The following is a 19360-nucleotide window of genomic DNA, read 5'->3' on the forward strand; positions in this document are numbered from 1 at the left end:
TTCTGCTCCATATGCCTGCTTAAGCTGAAAAAGCAGGGAGCTTTCAGCTTTTTGATAAATACAATGAAAGGCTGCCCAATTTCTCTGGGATTCTGTCAAAGCCTGTTGTAGTCTCTTCCCAGACAGAAGGGAGTAATTTTCTTCCACCAGACAGCCTTCTCTCAACCCAAATTTGCTGTCCGACAATATCAAATCTGATTATCTGCTAAACTCTATAGATGTCTCCTTGTTTTGAGGCCTAGTGTTTTTGACAGTGACCTTTGAACAAATTACTTTTTAAAGTGTAGGTCCTTTGCCTTCTGCTCATTGTGAAACCCATCTCAACAGAACTCTCAAACTAGCTCGTCCTCTTGTCTCATTTTGCCAGTGAAATGGTATTCAGAGAAAGGCATGGAGTGGGTGTTATCAACCCACAGCTGCCCCTCCTCTCACTAGGAGCTGGACCCTGCCCCTGAGCTTGGATTTTTATCTCCTACTGCCTTTCAGGAAACTTCCACTATCTATGTACCTTTGTATCATGTTTTAATCATGCTCAAGTCTCACCTACTTAAAAAAAAATTTATTAAGCCAAAATTTCCCTTCAGATATCACCCTACCTTATTTTCTCTGCTTCAGCCCATAGTCACTAAAGATTTGTCTGCATGCACCATCTCTACTTCCTGATTTACACCATTCCATATAGGCCTCCTTTTTAAATCTTTCCATACAAACAGCTTTGGCTAAAGGCAATAGCCAAAGATACCTAAATGACCCAAACACAGTGGATCCTTCCAGAGTACTTGCTTACAATTTCCCTGCTGACTCCTTCTCTTCCATCTGGTCTCCAAACATTTGGGATCTGCAATGGGCCCCGTTTGCTTTTCTCTACATTCTTATTCATTCCCATGATTTTAAAGACCATCCATATGTGATGACTCCTGAATCTGCATCTTCAGTCCGTAGGCCTTTTCTGAGAATCACCTCCATATGCTTGATTGCCTGTTTGACACCTCCATTTAGATGCCCCATAGACATCATGACCCAAACAGGACTTTGCTTTTCTCCCCATACCTGATCCATGCTCAGTCTTCTCCATCTCTGTTTCCAGACTAGAAACTCAGGGACATGACTTGATTCCTCTTTACCCCTCATAATTAATCTAACATCAACTTCTGTCCGTTCCATTTCCAAAATATGTCACATCACTCTCTTCCTTCTTTTCTATTCCAGTGCCACCCACCCTGTTGAAGCCACTATAGTTTCTCAATTGTTCTGCTGCAACTAACTTGTTTCTTCGGTCTAGTCTTGCTTCTGTTTAATCCATTACTCCATCCAGAATAAAGATACAAGTTTCTTTGTCATGCTTTGTTGCATAAAACCATTTCATTATTTGCCACTGAACTTAAATCCCTTCCATGATCTGCAAGGCTTGGATAATCCTCTAGAATGTAAGCCTCCTGAGGGCAGTTATCACTACTACCTTGTTCTCTATTTTATCCCTAGTGCTTAACGTCATATTTAACACACAGAAAGAATTTGATAGATATTTTTGAAAATATATCAAAATATATTTTGATATATTTTCAACATTTTTATTTATATTTGATATATATCAAATATATAAATACATTTATTTATATATTTGATATATATTCAATATATTTATATATTTATCAATATATACGGCACTCGTCATACTATATGTGGGGTTTTTAAAATGCTTTTTGTAAATGAGTATGTGAGCTCTGTGGAAACAGAAATCATGAATTTTCTTCTTCAACCCTTTATACCTAATAGCAAAAGAATTTGTAATAATTATAAAAGAATTAGAAATGATGGATTCCATACACGGCAATATAGTTGTTGCAGAGTGTAAGAGGTATGAAAGAAATTAGATATCTAACACAATGCCATTTAAAAAACAAAAAATACATGCATGCAGATAGCAATATACATTTTGCAAAAGCACAAACACAAAGGTATACATTATACACATCAGATTGACTGCTTATAAAAGAAAGTGGATGGGCTTGGGAAATAAAATAAAATAGAAAAATAATTGAAGTAAGTTAGGGGAAATATTTGTTAAATGAATGATGAATGGATTCTGCAGATGGTATGAAACTCCAAAGTGAGTAGGCATGAATCTTTAAGGGATAGCAAAACAGAGAACTGAATTCATTTATAAAAATCCATTTGTATGGACAGCAGGGGGTAATAAGGTTGGGGAGGGGTAACAGGGGGAGAAATGCCAGATATAGGTGACAGGGGATGGAGGCAGCAAACCACATTGCCATGTATGTACCTATGCAACAATCCTGCATGTTTTGCACATGTACCCCAGAATCTAAAGTGCAATCAAAAAAAAAAATACAAAAAAAAAAAATCCATTTGTTAGTTGAGGATTTCCTCCAAGGTTTTGAGAATAAAGATGGAAACGCGGTTGCAATGGCCTGGTCAAGTTATAATATTCTCAGAAAAGCGATTTCCAGATCTGACTTTGCTGATCTCTAGGAAAGCTCCAGGCATGCCACCACATTCTTAGAGATTATTTTTAACTCAGTTTAATTAGGACAAGTAAATATATGTCATGTAGCACACGTAAGAGAAAAATGGATTATCACATTATATTAATGAGGCTAGGCATTCAAAGTGTGAGACAGTTGTCTTACAATCAAAACCTCAGGCTCTGTACAACATAATTTAAGATTTTTCCGAGGTCATTATATGATATCTGTGGCTCAGTCTGAGCATACAGTCTGCACTTTTCTCTTTAAGAACCACAGGCTCCAGCGCTTAAAGCACTAGAGGGGTCAAAGCAAAATTTAAAAATCTGAATAGACATTAATGAACAAAGAAAAAGAAGGCAAAATTGCAAGAAATGTCATTATAAATAAATACTAGTAGTTCATCAATGAAGACCAACCTCACTCTCACACTATCATGGGCACATATGCAGACACACATACACATTCTTTGTTGTATAGCTTAAATTAGACAAATGTAATTCTGAAAACATCGTGCAACTGCAACTTTTCTTATGAGGTTTACTACTTGGTAACTGCAGCTGTGTTGCATAATTGATCATGAAGTATTTATAAATTTGGGGGATTTGATTTCCAAACCTCATCAATGAATCTCACATATCAATTTAATTGCAATCATAAATTTGACTTCAGCATCTGGATTACCACATCCTATGTTTCTTGATCATCTTCATTTCCAAGCAGAGAAGGTATCAACTGGGGATCAGACTCCATTTATAAAATATGACCAACACATTCTGTAGTGAGGAATATAACCGGGAGTGTTTTTGCTTAGTTGCGGTATCAAATTTGTCACAGCTGGCTTATCTAATAATAACAACTAGCATTTCTTGAACACTATCATGTGCTGGATTTGGTTAGTCAGAATGGTTGATGCAAGTGGTTCTCAAACTTGAGCATAGCACAGAATTCTCAGGAGAGCTTTGTTAAAACACAGACTGCAGTTCCCATCTTCAGACTGCGTTAGCTGGTGTGGTTTGGACGTGATTTGTTGGCTCCACGAAGTCTCATGTTGAAATTTGGTCCCCAGTATTGGAGGTGGGGCCTGAGGGGAGGTTTATGGGTCATAGCTGTAAATCCTTTTTGAATAGCTTGGTGCCATTCTTGAGGAAGTGAGTTCTCACTCTGTTCCCGTGAGAACTGGTTCTTGAAAAGAGCCTGGCACCTCCTCCTCTGTCTCTTGATTCCTGCTCTTCCCATGTGGTCGGCTCCTCCTGCCTTTCACCATGAGTGGAAGCAGACTGAGGCCCTCACCAGAAGCAGATGCTGGTGCCATGTTTTTTTGTACAGTCTGAAGAACCATGAGCCAAATAAACCTGTTTTCTTTATAAATTACCCAGCCTCAGGTATTCCTCTGTGGCAACACAAATGAACTAAGACAACAGGTCAAGTTTGGAGCTTGAGAATTTACATTTCTAACCAGTTCCCAGGTCACGATGATGTTGCTGCCCAGGGACCACACATTGAATGTAGCAGATTGATTTAATTGATGGCACTAGGATTTGTTTGAGGTGGCCAGATAGTCACACGGTTCACAGCTGAAGAAAGTTACAGATAGGTTATCTTTTTATTTTTTTGAAGGTCATTAATATTTTATAGAAAATGGTTGTTTTCCAAGTGCACAGAACCTCTGAAAGTAGTTAAATAAATACACTCTTACACTGGAAACAGAAATGTCAACTCAGATTCACTTTACTAATTGGGCCTATAATTCTTTTAAGGTCAATTTCTGGTACCAATTAAATTCAAGTTTTAAATTTCCTTTTCTCTATTTTTTTTTTTTCATGTGGGAATCACCTTTCAGTTTACATATCAAGAGTTTAAATATTGACCTACATTTATTTCTCTGGGAGTTAATTTTTCTTTTACTGCTTTGATCACAACTAGATTGACTTCTTCAGTCACATAATTTGGGGAAATTTGTCAAAGTATGCAGTCCATGTATGGACACTGAACTACTGGTAATTATCCTGTGGGTAAGACCTTTCATTAGAGGATATTGTCTAAATAGTAACATTGCTCAGAATGATTCTGAACTTACATACAGAGGACATTTTCATACGGATCTAATAAAAAGCCTTCTTGAAATATTGTATTTTAATTATTGTCAATCTAGACCATTGCTCCATCACAGAAATAGGTCAAATTCCACAATCCCACCACTGCTGCTCCTGCTACTACTGCTATTGCTACCACCACTACGACTTCGCACTACCTCCTTGCTCCACCATGACTACTGTACCTATACACACATTCACACATACATGTACACACCCAATTCCATGAGCACCTAAATTATGTTGCAGTGGGGACTGGTTTTAATAAGTGTTAATTTATGCATGTTTTCAGCCCCTCATTCAACAAAGATCCACTGAGCGTCTACTCCTTCCAGGTAATTTTACCTATGAGAGATTTAGAGGTGAACAAAGCAAAGTCTCCATTCTCATGAAGTGTACATCCTATTGCAGACAGTAGATAAGCAAACAAACAGATGAGAAAGCAATGCAATTTCCAGTAGTAGGAAATGCTATGAAGAAACAGCAGAGTGCAGGAGTTGGAAGTAACCTGGAGAGACTGGGGAAGGCAAGTTATTTTTAAGTTTCCTATTGCTGCCATAAGAAATTACCATACACTTGATGGCTTAAAATAATGCAAATTTATTATCCTACTGTTCTGGAGGTAAAAAGTTCAAAATGGGTCTCACTGGACTAAAATAAAAATGTCAGCAAGGCTACATTCTTTCTGGGGGCTCTAGAGGAAAAACTGTTTCCCTGCTTTTTCTAGCTTCTAGAAGTCACCTGCATTCTTTGGCTCAGTGCCCTTTCTCTGTCTTCAGAGTCAGCAGCTTAGCATCTTCAAATCTCTCACTTGCTCTTACCGTCTCAGGAGGACTCTTATGATTATGTTAGGCCCATCCCAATTATACAGGATAATCTTCTCATCTCAAAATTCTTAATCATACCTGCATGGCCTCTTTTGCCATGTAAGGTAACATATTCACAAGTTTCAGGGATTAGGATGTGGATGTCTACCAGGGCTGCTATTCTCCTTCCTACTGGGTGATCAGGGAAGGTCTCTTTGAGAGTTTCACCTTACAGCAGAGACCTACATGACCTAAGTGAGCCATTGGAGGACCTGGTGGGAGGCTCTTCCAGGAAAGAGCAAGTGTAGAGGCCCTTTGGCACATATGAAGTGCCAAGCAGAGAAAAGGCCCATGCAGCTGGTACAGAATGGGGAAAGGGGATGGGAAAGGGGAGGGTCTGAGGTCCTAGAGGAAAGTTGGGGCTGCAGATGTGTGCTTTGCAGGTCTTCCTAAAACACAATTGGAGATTTCATTCTGAGTGGGATGGGAAGCTTATGGAAGATTCTTAGAGTGGACAGCATGATTTCATATATTTCTAGAACTCAATGAACTTGTAGAAATTGCTTTCTTACCGGGTGCGACAGCATACCTGTAATCCTAGCACTTTGGGAGGCTGAGGTGGGCAGACCACGAGGTCAGGAGATCGAGACTATCCTGGCCAACATGGTGAAACCTCGTCTTTTCTAAAAACAAAAATTAGCTGGGTGTGTTGGCGCACACCTGTAATCCCAGCTCTCTGGAGGCTGAAGCAGGAGAATTGCTTGAACTCAGGAGGTGGAGGCTGCAGTGAGCCAAGACCACGCCACTGCACTACAGCCTGGTGACAGAGCAAGACTCCATCTGAAAGAAAGAAAGAAAGAGAAAGAAGGAAGGAAGGAAGAAAGGAAGGAAAGAAGGAAGGAAGGAAGGAAAGAAAGGAAGAAAGAAAGAAATTCAGGAGCATATTGAACTGCTTCCTTACTCTTTGGTGAGTCACTCAGTTTAGGACACATCCTGGGCAATGCATCCTAAACCAGAAAGGAAGAGTGAGATGTCATGAGAGTCCTCTGCCCTTCCTCCTCTGAGGGACTGAAATCCTTTGTTGATGTGTCTGGTTGGGTGTTAAGAATGTCAGGTGAGAAGTAGAGTGGAAAGTGATAGCTTCTTAATAGATACTTTAGTAGAGGAGCTGAGATGATCTTGGCTCTTTTTCTTTATTTTTATTTTTTCTAACATGAGCAAAAAACAAAAAGATATTTAAGTGTTGGGAATATAAGCTTTTCTGGCAGAGACCTGAGAAAGCATGTAGTCCATAAAATAGCTTGTTCTATGGAATTGATTTAATTAAGAATCACTGTCATCCTGTTCTGTCCCCCAAGATATTCAGATAAGTTAGCTATCCAGAAACATCTTTATAATATTTTCGTAATGGGACACTTGGTAATGTAATTTTACCTGCAAGTTAAATTGGTCTGGCATGCTTTTTCTGTCATACAACCATATTGGTTGTTATTTTATCATTATTACTTACATTCTTCAAGGATTTTTGTATTAAGTATTTATATGATCTTGGATAGCATTAAAATTAAGCTGACCAATTTAATGTTGTAAGTATAATTTTTTCTCTTCAATTTCAGAGGATTTTAGGACAATGATCTGTTTGTAGTGATCTTTAAATGGGAAACTAAATGTTTGCGTGAACATAACATAGCTCCCTACCTCTGGAGATCATACAATAATTATTTTAAAATCAAGATACTTTCTATTTTCTTTTTGAAGCTCTTTCTTTTTAAGTATGAAGTCAGCAGCTTAGGACCAAAGACAATAAAATTCACAGTTTTGCAGCTGCTATTCCTGTTTATAGGATCTGGGGCTATAGCTAAACCTACAGTTTTGTTTGGAGGAGAAAAAGCCCTCCCTGGGAATGTGCAGAAGACATCCTGACAAGAGTGTCATGGATTAAATGCTGTGTTCACAGCAAGACTTCATAAAGGCAGCGCATCAATGAAGAATTTAGGGGAGCAGGGAGAGATGACTGCATTTATCTTGGCAAGGTCCATGTTATTACAGCACAAGCCTGTAGCCCAGGGTGGACCATAACCATGCCTCCTGAAATAGCCCAAGATAAGGAAAAGCATAACTGCCATAATTGTAAATAAGTGGCCCAGAGAAGTCTGCATTATATCATAGGGACTTTACATACAAGTATCACATCAAACAGATTGTTAAAAATCAATTGAAATTAATAGAAAAAATATGACTAGATAAATAAACTGTCTCTCTGTGACCTTTCCCTTGAATTCTGCCATGGACATGGCATGGCAAATTGTACACAAAGCAGGTTCCCAGCAATTAAGAAGCCATTTATGCCTTATAAAGGCTTGACATTGGGTTTTAATTAAGAATTTCAATTATTGTAAAGCAAATCATTTTTCTTCCTTGGGTAAAAGGGATTGGAAAGAAGATAGTCTTAAAAAGTGTTGACAGTAGGGCTGGGTGTAGTGGCTCACACCTATAATCCCAGCACTTTGGGAGGCCGAGGCGGGTGGATCACGAGGTCAAGAGATCGAGACCATCCTGGTCGACATGGTGAAACCCCGTCTCTACTAAAAATACAAAAAATTAGCTGGGCATGGTGGCGCGTGCCTGTAATCCCAGCTACTCAGGAGGCTGAGGCAGGAGAATTGCCTGAACCCAGGAGGCGGAGGTTGCGGTGAGCCGAGATCGCGCCATTGCACTCCAGCCTGGGTAACAAGAGCGAAACTCCGTCTCAAAAAAAAAAAAAAAAGTGTTGACAGTAAAGCTAGTACTTGAGGAAATAGAGAAAGTTAAGACAAAAAAATAAGAAGGAAAAGAGACGAGAAATAGAGGTTAAAATAGAAGAAAGCCATCAAGGTACTGAATAGGAAGAAACAGAACCAGCAAGCTTATCTTGGAAAGGGAAAGGGGAGAGTGTTTTTTCCCATGTTAATATTTACAACATGGCTAATATTTGGCTGTTCTCATTAGCTGAAATAAACTGAGTGCCAAATCTAGATGAAAAGTGAAAAATGTAATCTGTTATCCAGATGTTTCCAAATATTTGAATTTTTGGCATCAAATAGTTAAAACATCTCAATGATCAACTGAACTTTTTGATTTGTGTTGATACATGTTGACATTATTAGAAAGCCAAACGTTGGTTGGTGCCTGTGCATATAAAATATGTGTCCAACTCTGAACCTGTTTAACATATAGTTACACTTTAGGGCAGCCTCTTCAAGCATGTGTTTGCTCGGGCTCTGGTGCAGTGCTATGCCACCACTATCTCTGTATATTAAAAGGAGAGTTAGTGTTAGGCACATTGTCATCATCCTAAAAAGAGGTGACAGTGTTTTGAAAGATATTGTAAAATACTTGGAAAAGATAAGAATTCCTTTCTTTCAACAGCTTGATACTCACTGGTGCTCAAGTATTTAAAAAATCATTTTAATTTGGAAAAGATTGAAGAACATATTCTGAAACTAGTGAAAGAAAAAAAAAACACACTAAAACAGGGGTCTCCAAGTCCTTTCTGTAAAAAGCCAGATAGAAAATCTTTTGGGCTTTATGGACCATCTCATCTCTGACACTGCCTCTCAACTCTGCCACTATCCCGTGAAAGCAACCACAGACAATGCATACATGAATGAGTATAGCTCTGTGCCAATAAACTTTACTTATGGACAATAAAATTTGCATTTCATAGGACTTTCATGTGTCACAGGACAGTCTTCTTTTGACTTTTCTCCAACCATTTAAAATATAAAAATGGCTCTAAGCTCTTGCACTACACAAAAACTGGCTGTAGGCAGCATTTGGCCTGTGAGCCACAGTTTGCCAACCTCTACCCTAAAACATGAGAGATTTAGATTAATAATAATAATGCAATAATAATAGTAAATATTTGTAGCAAGTTTAAAATGTGCCAAGCACCATACTAAACCTACATGTTCTACAGCAGTTATGTCTTCAAAATAGCCCCATCAGACAGATACTATTATTTTCTTCAATATACAAAGAAGAAAGGAGAATGCAGAGATTTCGAGTAACGGAGCCACTGTATACAGTTATGTGGATTGCATACTGTGTGGGTGCCCAGTCAAGAGAGTGAGTCAAAAATGAGCCCTTCAATCTCCTTGGACTTCATCTGTCTCTAAGTTGCACCGAGGTCCCAGGACTACTCTTTAAAGTAACTTGTCCAAGGTCACATACATTAAGTGGCAGTGTTGGGATTTGAAGTGAGGACTTTCAATCTAAAGACCCTGCTAAACTGCTGAGGCAATTTCCTGCATGTTTTGAATATATTTTATGTTCTAGAGGTAGTTTTTGCACAAATCTTGTTTGTTTCTTCATAAATTCTCTCTTCGGACTAACAGATTCAGTTACTCTGAGGTGACTTTGTTCCTGAAATTAGACATGTTTGTCCTCATAGTTGCTTTGTGTGACAATGTGTCAAAGTATCAGAAGACATTAAATAGCACGAGCACCAAACATTACAAAAATGAAAATATTGTGAGATTGCAAACACTTGTTTTCTCTTTACTTCTGTAATTCTTTCTCAACCTAGTCAAGACAACATATTTTCAAAGGGGCTTAGGTGAACAGCAGCTTAAAATAGCAAACTGAAATATATTGTACCTTTTTTGCCTGTAACATTTCTTAAATAAACCATCATCCCCTGTATGATCAGTTGATTGTGAGCTCAGCTAAATAGCATACTGAAGTCATCATTCCAACTTGCCATAGTTAATTCCATTCTTCAAAATGTTTTCTTCCATTATTTCTCATACACATTTCCTTCTCCATTTACCCATAATGCAGGCCTTCACCTCCCTTTTTTCCTAGATACCAAAATGACCTCCCCTCTACTCAGCTTAGTTCTAGTTTCACAAGCTATCAATAATCTATCATAGTGACTTCATGTTAATCTTAGAATGCCAGTTTTAAAAATCATTTCAGGCCAGGTTCAGTGGCTCATGCCTGTAATCCCAGCACTTTGGGAGGCTGAGGCGGGCGGATCACAAGATCAGACATTCAAGACCAGCCTGGCCAATATGGTGAAACCCCATCTCTACTAGAAATACAAAAAATTAGCTGGGCGTGGTGGCGTGCACCTGTAATCCCAGCTACTCAGGGGACTGAAGCAGGAGAATCGCTTGAATCCAGAGGCAGAGGTTACAGTGAGCCAAGATTGCGCCACTGTACTCCAGTCTGGGCAACAGAGAGAGACTCCTTCTCAAATAAAAATAAAATAAAACAAAATAAAAATCATTTCACAGTCCAGTTTGAGGCTTCCAATTGGGGTCCTGTTTATGGTGTCCATACAAATGTCTGAGCCAGGCACTCAAGACACTCCAAGGGTGGTCCACCTTTATTTATCTAGTTGTTCATTTCCCTCAGTTCAGTCCATCAAATGCATTTCCTTCTTATCCTCACTCTTGAATACATATGTACCCACCCATCTCTGAGTCCTTGCTCATGCTGTCCATGTTTGGAGAGCCCTGCTTCTTCCCCTGTACATCTGTACTTTCACACGCTCTGCCGAGGTGCCAAGCCACATTCCACCTTCTCCAGAGAGTTTCACTGGGTTCCCAGCTCACAGTCATATCTCTTTCTACCACAGGTTCTATCATTTGGCTACTTTCTGTTTGGGGTGCTCTCAAATTTGCTTTGCCTCTGTATTCTGTAGGCCAGAAGATTCTAAACGCTTATGGCAGGATTGCCACATTCTCCTGCAGCAGCCATGCCAAACTCTGATCTGCAAACAATGCTTCATCTTTTGCTTTTTATATCTCTATTTAAGATCTAATTCTGATTTTCCCATTCTGTTGGGCCTGTGGAAAAACAATCCAACAAGCAAAACACAACTAAATTTTAGCTAGTCTTGGGATAATGTAACATCCCCTGGGGCTGTGCCACAGTTCTGGCATCTTCCACAGAGCCAAGTGGTGGGGAGGCTGGAGACACTGGGTCCTCTGTTATTGCACACAGGCTAGGCCTGAGAGCTTGTCATCTCTGTCCTCAGTTTTAATGATCTTCTGCTGTTCCCATGTCATGCTGTGAGCCCAGGAATCTTTGTGAAGGCTGCTTATATTTCTGTCAATGTGCACAATGTAGCCATCCCTCTCCAGGCTGGCAGCCTTCCTAGTGGGCTGCTTAATGTGGGGCACAATTCCTCTCTGCTCTTGGGACTGGTCCCAGACCTCCGCCTCTTCCACCCTTCCCCAAGCCCAGGGAATTGGGGAGGTTTGGAGGAACTTCTCCATTCCTGTTTCTTTAGAATGTGAATAGAGAATCTCTTTCCCCAAGGGTTTAGGCTTTTATAAAACAAAGACACAAAAGCCTGTGGTTTGCCCTGCTTCCCACTCTTTTCTGTGCTTCTTCCAATTGAGTAGAGATCTGGTCTTGTGCTAGAATGGGGGTGAGGTGGGAGAGATTTACTGCAAAATGAGGAAAAAATGAGAAATACAGAGAAGAAAAATAAATGAATATTTAAAAATAGTAACATCTGTATACATTTTTGTTATTTCCTACTTTATCTTACACAACATTGATGGCAATGCAGAAGGAGCTTTATAAAGACTTTTTCAATTAACTTACAGAACTGAGTCTTTACATTTTCAATGAAAATGATGAGAACTTCCATTTCTACCACCAGAATTTCTAAGGCTTTCTTTTTTTTGTTTTGTTTTCTTTACTTTTATAGCTGTATTAGGTTAAACCAACATTGTTACAATTTTAGCAAAAAGGCATCCTTTTTTAAATAGATGTTTTTTCATCCTAATGTAACATCCTTTTCTGCAGAAAGGCATGAGGAAGAAATGTAGAATCTATTTACAAAAAAGAAACTTTGGCTCTCAATGAAATCACTAGGTAAGTAGGAGGCGGTGAAGTCTGAGCAAGTAACTGGCAGGAAAACCCCCTCTGCTTACCTAATTCCTTGGCATAATTTATTCACAAACAATGTCCATATGGGCTCTGCCAGGTACAGCCCTGTCTGAACACCTTGTTTCATCCAGATGAATCCTAGGTATTTCTGCGGGATTTCAAAGGAAGCTACAAACAAAGCATACTCGGGGAACATTCAGTGTCAATAGTTGGATACTTCTACATCAGCCTTAAAGGACCCAAATGGCAAAAGCAGCAGAGAATAGTGGTGCTAGCACTGGAGCCAGAACTTGTGGCTTGAATTGCAGGTCTTGTTATCTGTGGCACCTCTGGTCCCTCTATTCTCTTCTTTGAAAACAAACGGGGATAAATATACTCATATTGCAAGACTATTAGGAAGAGCAAATAAGGAAATATGTCCTCTGCCTTGAACACTGCTGGGCACATGGCAAGTGTAATGTAGCGTCAGCTATTATTATCATCAGATCTTTGTTCTCTCCTTTTTGTCTGCCATTCCCTTCCTGATTACACCTCTCTACCCAAAAAAACCTCTGGAAAAAATACATCTAAAATTGTATCATTTACCATTCTGTCCAACATAATTGGAACTGCAAGTGACTTCATATAACCTGTCATTTTAGGACACTTAGAATCATGGCCTGCTTAAAGCCATTGCTTTGAAACGGGCAACTGCATTCTGATTCCATCAGGTCTTTAGGCAACTATATTTCCAGTCAGTCTTCAGTTATGCCAGTTTAAGCATGTTAGATGTAAAGAATCAAAAACCCAACAAAAAGTAGCATCAATAAACAATAAAAGCACACACAGTGGTCTATATATCTGGAAGTCTACCAGTAAGACGGAACTGTGGATTATAAAATTCAGTGGCTCAACAATGTCATTGAGGTTTCTTTCCATTTTTCCTCGGCCTACCACAATGGCAGATTCCCTCTGAGGTCAGCCTTACCTAGGTGGTAATATGACTTAGCCTTACCCCACGGTGCTAATTTGACATTTTCTCAAGTACTTGCTCTCACATGTGTCCTTGGAGAGAGCCAGAGAGATGCCCATTTCCAGAAGCTTTCAGAAAAAGGAAGGGATACTTCTCAGAGGTTACAGAAAATTTCTTCTCCAGTCTTACTGGCCCACATATTGTGCCATCCGTGCTTGAAGCGATCACTGCAGCTGGGGGGAGCACACTGAATAGGTTGTCCCTGAACTACATACCCCACTCTCAGTGGGAACAGGGCATTCAGCCTCCTTCAATGGGCAAGGACTCATGGAAGGTGTGATTACCTGAAAAAAAATTAGGACAATTACCCAAAGAAGGGGGAGTGGACCCTAGGCTAGTGTATTAGTCCATTCTTGTATTACTATAAAGAAATATCCGAAACTGGATAATTTATACAGAAAAGAGGTTTAATTGGCTCATGGTTCTGTAGGCTGTACAGGAAGCATGATGCTGGCATCTGCTCAGCTTTGGGGGGGCCTCAGGAAGCTTACAATTATAGGGGAAAGCAAAAGGGGAGCATTCACATCACATGGCCAGAGTAGGAGCAAGAGAACAAGGAGGAAAGTGCTACACACTAAATAGCCAGATCTTGTGAGAACTCCTTTACTATCATGAGAACAGCACCAAGTGCAGGCTGCTAAACCATTCATAAGAAAACCATTCCTTGGCTGTGTCCTGTCGCTCATGCCTGTAATCCCAGCACTTTGGCCGAGGCAGACAGATGACTTGAGGTTAGGAGGTCAAGACCAACCTGGCCAACATGGTGAAACCCCATCTCTACCAAAAAAACCCCAAAAAACAAAAAAACAAAAAAAAGCTGGGTATGATGGCAGGCACCTGTAATTCTAGCTAATTAGGAGGCTGAGGCAGGAGAACTGCTTGAACAGAAGTTGAACAGAGGTTGCAGTGAACCGAGATTGTGCCATTGCACTCCAGCATGGGTGACAGAGTGAGACAGAGTCTCACACACCAAAAAAAAAAAAAAAAGAAAGAAAAGAAAACCACCCCCATGATCAAATCACTTCCAACCAAGCCCCACCTCCAACATTAGGGATTACAATTTCACATGAGATTTGGGTGAGGACACAGCTCTAAAGCATGTCAGGAGGTCATTTCAGTATCACTTATAATAACCATGGCACCTGACTAAACGCATTCTTCTGCCCTCTGCTAAAAATCTGATTTCACCTCATCATACTCAACACAGGACTGTTTCCATTTTTGTTTGCTTATTTGGTTTGTTTTGTATTAACAGCAACTATCAACGATCCATACATGTCTTGGCCACATGGAATTGTAACTGGCCACAGCACTGAGTAAAAAGATACTACCCTTGGCAAATTCATAGTAGACATGACTATAAAGACTTAAGTGCATACAAAGGTCTATTCATATATTTTAAAAGTAATTCTATATGGTGCCCTGCTTTCAAAAGTGAATTTTAGTGGAATTAGAGTTGAACAGCCTGAACATATGTTTAGATATATTCAATTTTAGTTTCTAGCTAACTTGATGAACTAGCAGTGAACAGTATATGTCAAGGTGAGCAGGTGCTTCAGCCTCTGGCCTACCAGTCCTAGTGTGATAATCTGCTGTTCTGCTGTTCTCAATCTGTTCCCACCAGGTCTCACATGAAGGAAGATGTTCACCCCGAAGACAAGGCTCCCACATGCATTCTCAGTACATTCATGTTTTCTTTACTCATTCCCTTCCATTCAAATGCAAGTGAATAAGAGGCATATTTTTTATAGATATGAATTTGAATCAGCCCTAATTTGTAAAAAGAGAAAAGTTGTTTTCAAACTTTAGTTTTTGCATTAGGTGCATTTGTCTAGTTATGCTGCAATAAGAAACAACTCTTAGGGGCTTACCACAACAACATTTTGTTTTTCACTCAATGTGACCTTAACAGCGGAGGGGATATGCTCTGCTAATCAAGACCACCCAGGCACCCAGCTGGCAGAAACACCATCTCGAAGCAGCTCACAGGGTCAGAGCTGAGTGAAGGTGACATCACCAATCACAAACTCATTCTTTATGTTTTTGCCCTGCAATCACACATCATTTTTGCTCTCCTTTTATGACCAAGATAAGTCACATAGGCTGTGCCATGTGGGAACAAGGAAAAGCAATCTTAACATATGCTTTGAGAAGGAAAAATGGAGTATTTGTGTGTCCTAATTACCACTACAGATTTAAAAAGAGAAAAATCATTAGTAACAATGAGTTAGGATATATATCACTGCTCTGCTTGTTAATTGCACCTCCTGCTATCCAATAAAAGCTTAGTTGGGCAACCGCTTAAGCTGAGGAAGTTCTTCCTGGACCATTTTCTTTCTGTTTACTACATGACAAGGGGGCTGATGTTTACATACTGTTAAATTCTAGTTTAGTGAAATTTAACGTTGTACATATATATCTATATATTGTAGCATATTGCATAAACACAGGGCCACTCTATGATAGGTTTAAAACCAAAAGATAAAAATAGTTCTCCCATAACACAATGAATAACCAGACTGAAAATTCCACTTAAATGGTTACCCAGTATTAGTCTGTACAGCACCATCTTTCTAGAAATACCTACATATGTATATTTATAATGATTAGGAAAAATCTGGAAGCAAATTCACTGAAATGCTACTTATATCTGGTTATAATAGTAAATAGTATATTAATTTTTATTTTACTTTTATCTGTATTTTCTAAATTTTCAATGATGAATGTCTTAAATAATAAAATTATTATCTCATTGGATTTGTGGTCGGTGAAATAACTGAAAGCAACTCTAGTAGGCAGGATTCTGAGACAGCCCCAAGATTCCTGCCCCCAGTGCACCTTGTGTATAAGGAACACACCTTGTATAATACTCTCCTATTGAGTGTGGGAGGCACTGTGAATACCGTGGGATATCACTCCAGTCACTGTGTTATGTTATAGGACAAAAGGGATTTTGTGGATATAATTAAGGTCCAAAATCAGTTGAGTGTGAGTTAATCAAAAGAGACATTGTCTTGGGTGGGCCTGAGCTAACACAGTGAGCCCTTAAAAGAGATAGGCAGCAGCAGAGGCCTTCGTCTACTGGCCTTGAGGAAGTAAGCTGCCCAGTTGGTAGAGGAGGGGACCATGAGTCCAGCATGAGTGAGTGGCATCTGGGAGGCCTGACTGACAGCCAGCAAGAAAACGGGAACCTCAGGAATACAGCTGCAAGGAAATTAATTCTGCCAACAACCGGCGAGCTTAGAAGAGGGCTTTACCTCTCGCATGAGCTAGCAGCCCTAACCTGCTACTTGATTTTAGCCTGGTAAGGTCTTGAGCAGAGAACCCAGCTAACTGGACAGGATCAACAGATAATGAATTGGTGCTGTGTTAAGTCACTAAGTTTGTGGCCAACTGGTTACACACTAAAGAAAAAAAACAAAACATAAATACACAGCAATGTCAACAACTGCCAAAAGATTGTTCTGCATAAAGTCAAGGAAAAGTGAGGATAAACACATATTTTCAAAAAAATTTTCTTTATTTCAAATGGAAATCAAAATTGTAATTAGCTTTGTGGGAAGTTTGTAGACGGGAAGGGGCAGGTGGGAGCCTGCTGGAAATACTCTGCATCTTGAGCCTGTTAGTGATTGGTACAGATATTAACATTCATCAAGATGTATACTTAAGACCTGTGTGTCTGTACTTACATCCCAATAAAAAATAATGAACTAAGCTCGGTGAGCTTGACATCAATCATTACCAAAATTCTCTTAGGCAAGTCTATGTGTCTTGAGCATGATAGGCACTCAATGAATACTTTTCTTTATTGAGTAAAATACACATACCATGCAATTTACTATTTTAATCATTTTAAGAGTACAATTCAGTGACATTAAGTATGCTGGCATTGTTGTGCAACCAGCACCACTATTTATCCCCAGAGCTTTTTCACCATTTCAAACTGAAAGAAATATATTTTATTGTTGAGACACCTGGCTCTGTTTTTTTTTTCCTATGCAAACAAGTCAAGGAACAATACAGGATGATTATCCAGGCACCTCTCATATTGTGCTTATTTATGTGTGAAGTTGACATGAGTTCTGATATGCTTCTAGGTTTTTGTGAAATAAAAATTCTTGGAAGACGGCCATTTATTTTACACAATATTATCATCCTGGTTTTTTATAATCCCTTTCCAGCCTCCTCTTTCATCACTTCCTTGCTCAAACTATATTCTCCATTGTAACAAGTCATTTGTGATTCTCAGAACACACCAAGACCATTTGCCCCTTGCCCATATACTGCACCCACCCCACTCCCCAAAATGTTGTCACACCCTTCCATGCCTGGCAAACTCATTCAATTCAGAAAATTGCATTGACTACTTGCTCTGTGCTGGATGCTGGGGATCCACTGGTGAGTCTGCCTCAGTCTTGTAGGGAGGTGGGCACTTGTCCTTTAAATCGTTGTGCAGACACCGGCTCCTTGTGACACCTTCTCTGACAGCCTTCCTTCTATGCCCCACTCTTCCATTGCCATTGCCTTCGGCTGTCTTAGAAATGTGTGCATACAACCCCCTACTTCAGAAATCTCCCTGCTTCTTGACTTTTTTTTATATCCTGCCTCCTCTACTTAACTGAAATTTACTTGAAAACCAGGTTGTACCTGGTTCACTTTTGTGTCTTCTGCATCTACCATATTGCCGGGCCAATGATTGACCCTCTTTTGGTATTCATTGAATGACTGAGTTGAGTGTTTGTTGGATAGGGACATTAAGTCATAATTACATTGGAGGTGCTACCTAAAGATCAGGGCACCTTAACATCTGAAGGTCACTGAAAAGTTTAGCTAATAGTTGTGACAGGTAGAGAAAATGAGGAGGGCTCTGTTAAAGTCTTTTCCCCGTGACGGACTTATTAATTAAACAGCAGAATGTGGGAACCTGTGGACATTGACTCCCTCCCCTAGAAATGGGCTCCCTTTCTTATTAATTAAGTTGAATGTAGTACAGTGTAAATCTCCCAATGCTTATTCCACTCAGTTCATACATACTAATGAGGACACACATGTGAGTGTGGTGCTGGTGGAGGAAATCATTTATTCAGCAGTAGGAAAAAAAATAATAACATGAGGAAGTGGACCCCCTGCTGACTTTACACACAGTTTTCTTAAAGATTTATATTGGCAGACTAATTAAGTAACTGAGTGCATTAGATAAAGAGCATGTCATTGTAAAGGTTACAGGAGGCTCTTCGTGTTTCTCCACTTAACATCCTATAGCTGAGTGTGGGGAGTGTGGATACAATCTCTCTGGCTCTTTCCTCCACACATTAGCTACCATGTTTAAGTTTTCTGCTTCCGTCGAAAATTAAGCACAGAATGTTCAGAGAATTCTCAGCGTTCCCTGTAACTATAGAAGACAAATTTTGGTACAAGATGACACAATTACGTTTGTCTCCTTTACACTGCGTGTATTTAACATTTTAAAATGTAGGCGATAGTCTCATTAGCTAAGAGAGAATGTATTCTGAAAACATAATCTCAGATTTTATGACTGTGCTTATGTTATTTACTAACTTCCAGAAAGAGGAAAAAGGGTAAGGTAAGTCCTCAAGTTATTGTTTCATCTGCAGGAAATGACTTGAGCTCCTCCGGAAGTGAAATACACATTATTTTCTGCAAGCCCACATGCTTAGTCAGCTCTAATTGTATCCTGCCTGATAAGTTTATGTTGGCAAAACTGAAACAGGGCATGTGAATTTCATAGTATATCCACCTACTATACTGTGTTTTGAATGTCAGTCCAAACACAATTTTTTAAAAAATTACAGAGAAAGCATTTGTATGTGTGTGTATGTGTGTGTGAATATATGAAGATGGCTTTTAAAGTATTTCATAAAGATATGAAATGAAACAGTCTTCTTATAAGAAATCAGGTGACTTTGTCTTACAGTTTTCTTCCTACCCTTTTTCTTTTGTGTATATTATGGGAATAAAGGTGTAGGAACAATTTACAATAGGCAAATGCCAGTGGATTGATTAATTGGTTGAATGGGTTTCTTCTGGTTGTGGCCAGAACAAAACCCGGAA

Source organism: Aotus nancymaae, unplaced genomic scaffold (genome assembly GCF_030222135.1).
Source record: "Aotus nancymaae isolate 86718 unplaced genomic scaffold, 86718_ANA_hifiasm-v0.15.2.pri h1tg000064l_0, whole genome shotgun sequence".
NCBI lineage: Eukaryota > Metazoa > Chordata > Mammalia > Primates > Aotidae > Aotus > Aotus nancymaae.